At 40.4% G+C, this 9,354-nt stretch overlaps 1 long non-coding RNA gene and 1 pseudogene across 1 annotated transcript; both read left to right on the forward strand.

Annotated features, from left to right (window-relative positions):
• The first annotated feature begins 1,265 nt into the window (after positions 1–1,265).
• Positions 1,266–1,709, forward strand: LOC123082045 (uncharacterized). The gene is made up of 2 exons (XR_006438924.1): positions 1,266–1,357; positions 1,442–1,709. It is a non-coding gene; the product is annotated as an uncharacterized lncRNA (long non-coding RNA).
• A 1,045-nt stretch (positions 1,710–2,754) lies between these two features.
• LOC123083833 (probable RNA-dependent RNA polymerase SHL2) lies at positions 2,755–5,931 on the forward strand (annotated as a pseudogene).
• Positions 5,932–9,354: the final 3,423 nt, after the last annotated feature.

Genomic DNA, 9,354 nt, shown 5'->3' on the forward strand with positions numbered 1-9,354 from the left:
AAGTTTATTGTCAAAGGACATTCTATTCCCGTGATCATTGATGGTGGAAGCCGCAATAATTTGGCGAGCATAGAGATGGCCGAGAAACTTTGCCTCACCACTACTTGACACCCCATCCATATTACATCCAATGATTCAACGACTGTGGTAAGTTGAAGGTAACACATCGTGTTAGAGTACATTTTACACTTGGTTCATATCATGATTACATTGACTGTGATGTCGTACCTATGCAAGCTTGTTCTCTATTATTAGGACGACCTTGGCAATATGATAATAGTGTTACTCATCATGGTAGAATAAACCTCTATACTCTCGTGTTTGAAGGAAAAACCATTAACTTGCTTCCCATGACCCCCAATGAAATAATAAATGATGAGAAAGCTAAATCAACGGATCGTCCTACGCACATTATGCTTGCTATCAATTCTGATTTTTTTTGTTGACTGTCCCAACTTGTGATCCGGGTATACAGTCTGCCCAAATAGTTCGTTTGCATCCATACTATTCTTATATAAACTCTGTGAGTGCCATACTAGAATCGGTTATGCCACCACATGAGAGGATTTATCATGATATTTATTGTGGTGTTACACTTTTGCCTGCTCCTCATGAGTTAACGCCTTTAAAAGTGAATATACATGTTGCACCTATCTTTGTTTTGCCCTGTGATGAGTTTCAGGTACACAAAAGTCGAGGATGACTTTGTTTTCAAGGAAGGGAGGATGATGTGTGCATCTCTAACATGGATGTGCATGCAACTCCTATATTTGGACCTATGACTAAAGCGCGTGCGCGGCAAGTAAATAGCCAACTACTATCGTTTCTTCGTACATATAATCTGACTGACAAAAATATGATGTTACACTCATATTTGGAATTACTTGTACTCATAAATAAAATATCAGAAGAATTAATCAGAGACAGAGAGAGACATAACGCTAAACTTTACACGAGACATACCAGCTTGCATCAGGATGGAGGAGCTAGTCATACATGCTACCATGCAAGGAGCCAACAATGCAGGAACCAAACAATTGGGTTGTGGCTACATGGACCAAGACAAGTAACCGTGATGCGTCCATGTACTTTTTGGTGCGCAGTTGACGTAGGGCCAATGCATCTTCTTTCAACCGAAGAAAACATCCACCCGGGCCGTGCAGTATTCGGACACCATACGGTACTGCGTTCCGTAAAGCAGCACGCAAGGCTGCCGTCGACCTTAATAAATAGCTAGCCTAAATTAGGTTTTAGACTCGGGTTTTATTTAGAGAAGTTTAGCTTTAGATACTTTTATTTGTCTTCGCTCGTAGCGACTAGCGTGACCGTCAAGACATCTTATCGGAACCCTCATCTTGTGAGATTTATTCCATCTAGCATATTCGCAATTTTGAGATTGTTTGGCTATTATTTTCTTACACATTCTTCGATTTGCTTGCAGGAAAATCCTTCGTGGATAGGTCGATCGCATCGTTGGCTTGGTCGATAAGCCGTGGAGTTGGTTCAACGATTGCCGTGGATATCAGTCGTGTATGGTTCTCCCCGTACAGTTGGTAGCCGGATCATGAGGGTCAAGTCCCACCTAAAATCGTAGTTATATCTCTCTCTCATCGAAAGATCGGGCCCCAGTTCTCATCACTTAGGCAGTATAAAATTCTCATCACCACAAATGTCAGATTCAACTAAGAGTGAATTCACCTTTTGTTCTACTAGTTTTGCACATTCTCTTCTAATTGGTCAATTTTTTTTCATTAGGCCTGTCGTGTGCGGCAACATTGTTAGTGAAATATGATGGCGAAAGACTATGGATGTCCTCATCATTTACATAGGAACGAGGCAAGACATATCCTTAGGATGGCAAGTGTCATCCTATCAAATTCACGTACTACTCCTCGGGCTGCCGACCTATCGTCTCTCATGGGACAGACAGTCGGGCCGCATTACAATTGCTAGAAGGTTGGACTATTGGGCAACATCGTATCTGGACAAGAGACTTTTTGTGCCTTGGTGTGTACTCCAAGTCAAGATAGAAGATTCAACATGTTTATCCTCTTGTTGCAACCGACATATGTAACCCTACTACCCCTGGTGCCTATATAAATCAGAGGGTTTTAGTCCATAGAGGCTAGAACAATAACCTTCATCCTACTAGCCTAGGGTTTAGTTCATCCGATCTCGTGGTAGATCAACTATGTAATCCTCATATACATAAGCAATATAATCAAGCATGACGTAGGGTTTTACCTCTTAGAGAGGGCTCGAACCTGGGTAAACATCGTGTCGCTTGTCCCTTGTTCCCTATTGATCCAAGGTCCACGACTTAGGACCCCCTACCCGAGATACACCGGTTTTGACACCGGCAGTAGGTCTTCAATATGTTGTTGAATCTCTTTGATTTCCTCCAGGTTTGTGTGGTATGGTGAAAGGTTTGGCAAAGGGGCTCCTGGGACCAAATCAATTTGGTTTTCAATGCCTCTTTGTGGTGGCAACCCCATCGGTACCTCCTTGGGGAATGCGTCTTCATACCCCTTCAAAATTTCAACAATAACACTTGGTGTAGTAGAGGCTAATATGTTAGTAGAAAGAAAGTTGTCCTTGTACAAAAATACAAAGAACAGTGAAGTGAGTTCTCTTAATTCCCTCATGTCCCTTTTCCTAGCCATCGTCACTAGTCCATGTATGTCCCATGTGTTGGTCAATTTAATTTGTGGGGTTTTATTTGGCTTTGGATTCTCTCGCTCACTATGTTGACGGATGTCACTCAAGTGTTTCTTGCTCACCCTCTCTTTATTTTCAAACCATCCATTAAACCGTCAGATCATTACATTACTGTCCTCCTTGAATGTCCCGGATGCTATCTTTTGGCAAATGCAGAAAGACATGCTGTCTAATCTCAACAATATTTTGACAGATACTGATGTTGCTTTTGACGTTGTATCCACCTCTTGTGCTGATGAAGGAAACACCACAACACTGATGTTGAGTGCTGGCATTTTACCTGGAACTGAGCCGCACCTGAAAGCATTGTTGTTGGCTATAAGGTCCACACAACTACTGGGTTTGTTGGAAAAATCAAGGATTTTTGTCCCCAAGGCAAGGTGGTTGATGGGTTGCCTTGATGAACTTGGGATCCTTGAGCAAGGACAGTGCTTTATTCGGGCCTCATCTCCAGTACTCAATAATTCTCTGGTGAAGCATGGACCAAGATTTTCCTCAGCAAACAGCAATGCAGAGACCATCGTAGGTACTGTTGTAATGGCAAAGAATCCATGCCTTCACCCAAGGGACGTCCAGATCCTTGAAGCCATTGATGTACCTGCTTTGCATCACCTTGTTGATTGCTTGGTCTTTCCTAAGAATGGTGAGAGGCCACATGCCAATGAGGCATCTCGGAGTGATCTTGATGGGGATCTATACTTTGTGACATAGGATGAAAAACTTATCCCACCGGGCAAAAAAAGCTGAAACCCTATGGACTACTCACCGGCCGAAGCAAAACTGCTGTCGCGCCAAGTAACCCAATCTGTAAGTTCAACTATTCTTGGCATTTAGGCATTTGTTCCCTGAAAGTTCAGTGTATGAATATGTTCTGTTGAATATTTGTTCAGTGTTTCGATGTCCTCCCATTAATAATTTCTGCTTGACATGTTAGTGCTCTTACCGAAACAATCCTTTCCATAGCTAAATAAGGAACTTGAACATAAGCAGTCATGGAAACTATATCATAGTTTTGACCCTGGATCAGGGATTCTGTTTCCTCCTACTAATTTCGTGCCTGTTAATTGGTATGAGAAACCCTAAACTTACAGGGATTCTGTTTCCTCCTACTAATTCCATGTGTTAATTGGTATGGGAACCCTAAACTTCACTTCTTGGACCACTGGATTATATTACCTGCAATTTGAGCCACCTCTATTTGGTTATATTGTCCGCAATTTGATTAACAGATGACAATACACAATAGCTTTAACTAAATTTGTTTAGGGACCACCGAGTAAGCTACCATCACTTCGTATATATCAGCTTTTGTCGACCGACTATCTCTTGTACAGTACTTACAATGGACCATTGTATGAAAATTTTAGAATGCTTTTTAATCATTCTCTTATCTTAATATGAATCATGCAATACCCCGTATGCTCCCTCCGTTCCTAAATATTTGTCTTTTTAGAGATTTCAAATAGACTACTACATACGGATGTATATAGACATATTTTAGAGTGTAGATTTACTCATTTTGCTTCGTATGTAGTCACTTGTTAAAATTTTTAGAAAGACAAATATTTAGGAATGGAGGGAGTAGTTTCTGTAGTTAATGTGCTTTGCACAGAATACATGAAATCTGCAGAAACTGCATCCATGCCATTTGCCCAAGTGATATATGTTCTACATTTTTATTTGACAATCCAAGTCCACAGTGCTATTATTAGTCAGAGTTACTTGTTGTTTTGTAGGAATGCTAGTGGTAACACCAACAAGTAGCACTGGGTCACTTTGTACTTCATTTCTATCCCATTTCCTTTGCTTCAGTTAAATTAGTTTTTGGTCAAGTGAACCAAATGATTCAGAACAAGTAAAACCTGCATCCTTGGTGTTTTTGTGTGTATACGGTAGGTTCTAATGGCGTGACAAATTCTGAAGGTAATAGTCAGGAAGCCTAATGTGCACAGCTGGAGTTCAATACAATTTGATTTGATGCTTGGAGAACAGTAGCTGTAGAGTACAACTAATCATAGACTTGACTTACCAGCTGTTGTAGATCGATACCCCTTTTGTTTCATTTGATGTAAGGTTACCCTGGTTCCAACAAAAATTGAATTCAAGAATTCCTGATCATTACTCATCATATATGAGGCATACACACTTTTCAGTTCATCATCAACTAGCTTCGTCCTTGAGTTGTGATAGATATTACTTTTTTGCAATACAGTTTTACTACTAATAAGGTCTCTTTGCTGTAACAACAGGATATCGTTGATTTCTTTTTGAAGAACATGGCAAATGAGAAACTGGATCCGATAAGCAATGCTCATGTTGTTCATGCCGATATGAGCGAGTATGGAGCAGTGGACGAGAAGTGCATTCAGTTGGCAGAACTAGCATCCAAGACGGGCAATAACGTGTCGACGCCGCCGGCCCTTCGACCAAAACTGTAACCCGACATCATGGGAAAGGATGATGCCATTTCCTACAAATCAGAGAAGATCCTCGGAAGGCTCTAACGGTCGATCCAAGAAGCCTCCAGCAGCGATCTGGTCCCAGAAGAAACCTGCACGCTGAACGACCTGCCTTACGACACGGACATGGAGGTCCCCGGCGCGGCGGATTTCATGTCGAGTGCGTGGCAGTGCAAGTGCTCGTATGAGGCGCAGCTGGACGCGCTGCTCAAGCAGTACGGCGTGCCCACGGAGGCGGAGCTCGTGACGGGGCACATATAGTCGCTCCCCAAGTACAACAGCAGGAAGTAGGGGGGCATAAAGGAGAGGCTGAAGAAAACGCCTACTCCGCCCTGCGCAAGGAGTTCTGGGCCATCTTCGAGAGCGTCAAGGCGCTGGGCCAGGCCGAGGCCATTGTCTTAGACGACGACGAGAGGAACCGGGTGTACGAAATGAAGGCCTCGGCATGGTACCGGGTGACCTACCACCCCAAATGGGTCCAGCAGTCGAGGGAGATACTGCTAGAGCTCCACCGCGAGGAGGAGGACGCGCCGGCGAGGCTTAGCTTCATGTGGATCCCAGTCGAGCACCTGACCCGGATCAAGTTACGGTGCCGTGGGGGAGTGAAGGCGGTCCGCCGCAGGCCCGTCGAGAGGCTTGCTGCCTACTCCTACATGTCTGGGAGCCTGTGACGATGCTCTTTGTGTGGCCCCTGCAGTACGTACCACTCTGCCCTTTGGCATGCCTTACGTTGTTATCTCTATTCTTATAAAAAACCGAGTTGTGATGATGATGTATCTTTCATCTTGCAATATAGATCGAACGATCTATATCTGACGGATAGAAAGCAAACTACAGTAATTTTGCAAAAAATATATCCCCATCTCTCTCCACATTTATAGATAAAGCCTTCCCTCATCCATCATTACCTCACACAACCTCATTCTTGAGTAATTAAAAAAGGAAGCCTCTGAAACAATCTGGCATGGTGGCCGCTGCCGGCGTCGTCCATCCCCATGCACCCGCTCAGTCTGACCACCAATCACCACCACGCCTCACTCCTCCTCGCCTTATCTCTTCTCTTTCTCGAGATATCATTAATTTTTACACATAAAATTACTCCCGCGTGGGTTAATCCCAACATGTGTTTTGTAAAAAAAATGCATCTTGATGTTGGTGGGTTAAACTCTTGCTGAAAATATCCCTATAGTATGGCCGTCGTACTACCATCCGTAGTCTCGATCCACCTGATCATGTTGTTTTGGGGTCGGATCCAACGACTCGAACGATCCCTTCCTCCGAAGATTCCGGGCAAGAGGTGGTCCTCAGCTCAGGGACCGAAGTACTCCTGCAGCAGTGGTATCTGAATGTATCAACCCTTTTAAACCAATAAAAAAATGGTACCTTCTCCAAATGCGTAATGTATAAAAATATCAAATATATTACAAAATTGTCCTTCGCTGGTTGGTTTTTGAAACCAAACAAGAGAGGTGATAGTTTAACTTCTCTGGGGATGTAAGTGCACCTTGACGCTAGAAGCACATCAAGCTAGCTACCCCGCAAAAAAGAAAAAAAAAGAAATGCATCAAGCTACCATCACTTCGTATATATCAACTTAAAGCACATCAAGCTACCAACACTTCGTATATATCAACTTTTGTCGACCGACTATCTCTTGTACTTACAATGGACCATTGTATGAAATTTTTAGAATGCTTTTTAATCATTCTCTTATCTTAATATGAATCATGAAGTACCCCGTATGCTGTATTTTTTTACTATAATATAGTTTCTGATCTTTGTTCCTTTTGCAAGTGACCAAACTCACCGCCTTTAATACCGATATTTGTTCCTTTCGAACCCATGTTTATATTATACTAGAACAATGCCCGTGCGTTTCAATGGGATATAAATATTCTAAGTATGATAGTTTGTGATTTACTTGTCAATAATAATGCGGCTGTGTAAATAAACGTTCATCAAATTCTCACCGTGAATTACATTATATTTTGATTAGAAGTTTGGTAAGTAAATTAAACTGGAATTGATTCAGAAGGTAAGTAAATTAAGGTGATTGATTATCATACACACGGAAAGTTGGACGAAAGGGTGGTAGGAAGAAAGGTGAAATAAGAACCTTACGTTCTTTTTAAGTAAAGTAGAGATAATTTGTCCATGATAAAATGTGATGACCAAACACACCGCCTTGAGACTTATCACGTTTTTCGTAAATAAATGGACAAGTGACAATCATCGACTAAACACAACCGCCTTGAGACTTTCTCATAGATTGTCTTCTCACCACTATCTGCCTTCTCCAGGCCGACGATCCTTTTTGGAATAGAAAACTTCAGGATAAACCGGCCAAGGAGGTCCGGGCCAAGAACAAGGCTAAGAAGCCTGCCAAGTAGAAGACAGACGCAATCGACCAGCTAAATCAGCATAGAGACACAATTATGCCTAGTGAGTTCATAGAATTCTTAAAAGACTAAAGGCGGATTGTTGTACTTCGAATTGTGCTATCTTTACCTAATAATAAAGTAAATTGGATTTCTTTCGTCCGTTATGGCATTTTTCAGAAAAGTCCTTCTATTTCAGAGAATTCAATCCGCAGTCCTGTTTTAGTTAAAACGAATCGTTATTTTCATATTTTAAACAAAAGTCCCTGTCTTTTCTCGAAATCAATCCGCCATCTAGATTTAAGTCACACCTAAACTGTTATTTTACATTTTTCGAAAACCTCCCCTGATGTTTTAGGTAATTCATCCGCGGATCATATTTAAGTCAAACAAATGCTTTTTAAAATCATCCATATCTTTTAAACCGTAACTCCGATTTGAACATGTTATATATGAAATTTGATTAAAAAATATGTAGAATATGAATATGAGAAATTTTACCTGTTAAGTATTTTTAAATATTATTTTGGAATATTTTGAGTCAAACCAAATAATTTTCTAAATTATCTGTATCTTTTAAACCGTAACTTCGATTTTAACATATTATATATAGAAAAATGTGTGGAATCTAAATATGATGTTACTTTGCCTATTAAATATTTTTTAAATATTGTTATGGAAGCAAACTTATCTTTACCTAATAATAAATTAAATTGGGTTTCTTTCGTCCGTCATGACATTTTTCAGAAAAGTGCTTCTATTTCAGAGAATTCAATCCGCAGTCCTGTTTTAGTTAAAACAAATCGTTATTTTTGTATTTTACACAAAAGTCCCTCTCTTTTCTTGAAATCAACCCGCCATCCGGATTTAAGTCACACCCGGACCGTTATTTTACATTTTTCGAAAACCCCCTGATGTTTTAGGTAATTCATCCATGGATCATATTTAAGTCAAACAAATGCTTTTTAAAATCATCCATATCTTTTAAACCGTAACTCCGATTTGAACATGTTATATATGAAATTTGATTAAAAATATGTAGAATATGAATATGAGAATATTTTTACCTGTTAAGTATTTTTAAATATTATTTTGGAATATTTTGAGTCAAACCAAATGATTTTCTAAATTATTTGTATCTTTTAAACCATAACTTCGATTTTAATATATTATATATGAAATTTTATTAGAAAAATGTGTGGAATCTAAATATGATGTTAATTTTACCTATTAAATATTTTTAAAATATTGTTATGGAAGCAAACTTATAATTTATAGTGCAAGATCCATTTTTTCATACCTGCGGCGATCCAGATTGCAAATAAACACCCCACTATAACCATATAGGGAAAATAAAACATCGATAACTACACATGCATACCTCTGAAAAATGTTGCAGGGGAAAACAACAGATTTCTCATCGCGAGAGTGAGAGAAAGCGAGCGAGAGAGAGAGAGGGAGGGAGGGAGGAGAGAGGGAGAGAGACGCCTTAGGATTAACCATATTCAACACATGTTTTTTGTTATTTTCTGTGAACACCGAGGCCATCGCCGGCGAGGGTGAGAAGGAGGATAAGCGGCAACACAAATATGATGCCTCGCAAAAATAAAGGAGATGAACCTATTGTGGTCTTGAGTGATGGTTGTTGAGTTAAGAGCGCGTGTTATGTTTTCTCTCCCGTTGCAATGCACGGCCTCTTTTGCTAGCAATTTATAGCGCAAGATCCATTTTTTCATACCTGCGGCGATCCAGATTGCAAATAAACACCCCACTATAACCATATAGGGAAAAAGAAAACA

Source organism: Triticum aestivum, chromosome 4A, assembly GCF_018294505.1.
Source record: "Triticum aestivum cultivar Chinese Spring chromosome 4A, IWGSC CS RefSeq v2.1, whole genome shotgun sequence".
Classification (NCBI taxonomy): domain Eukaryota; kingdom Viridiplantae; phylum Streptophyta; class Magnoliopsida; order Poales; family Poaceae; genus Triticum; species Triticum aestivum.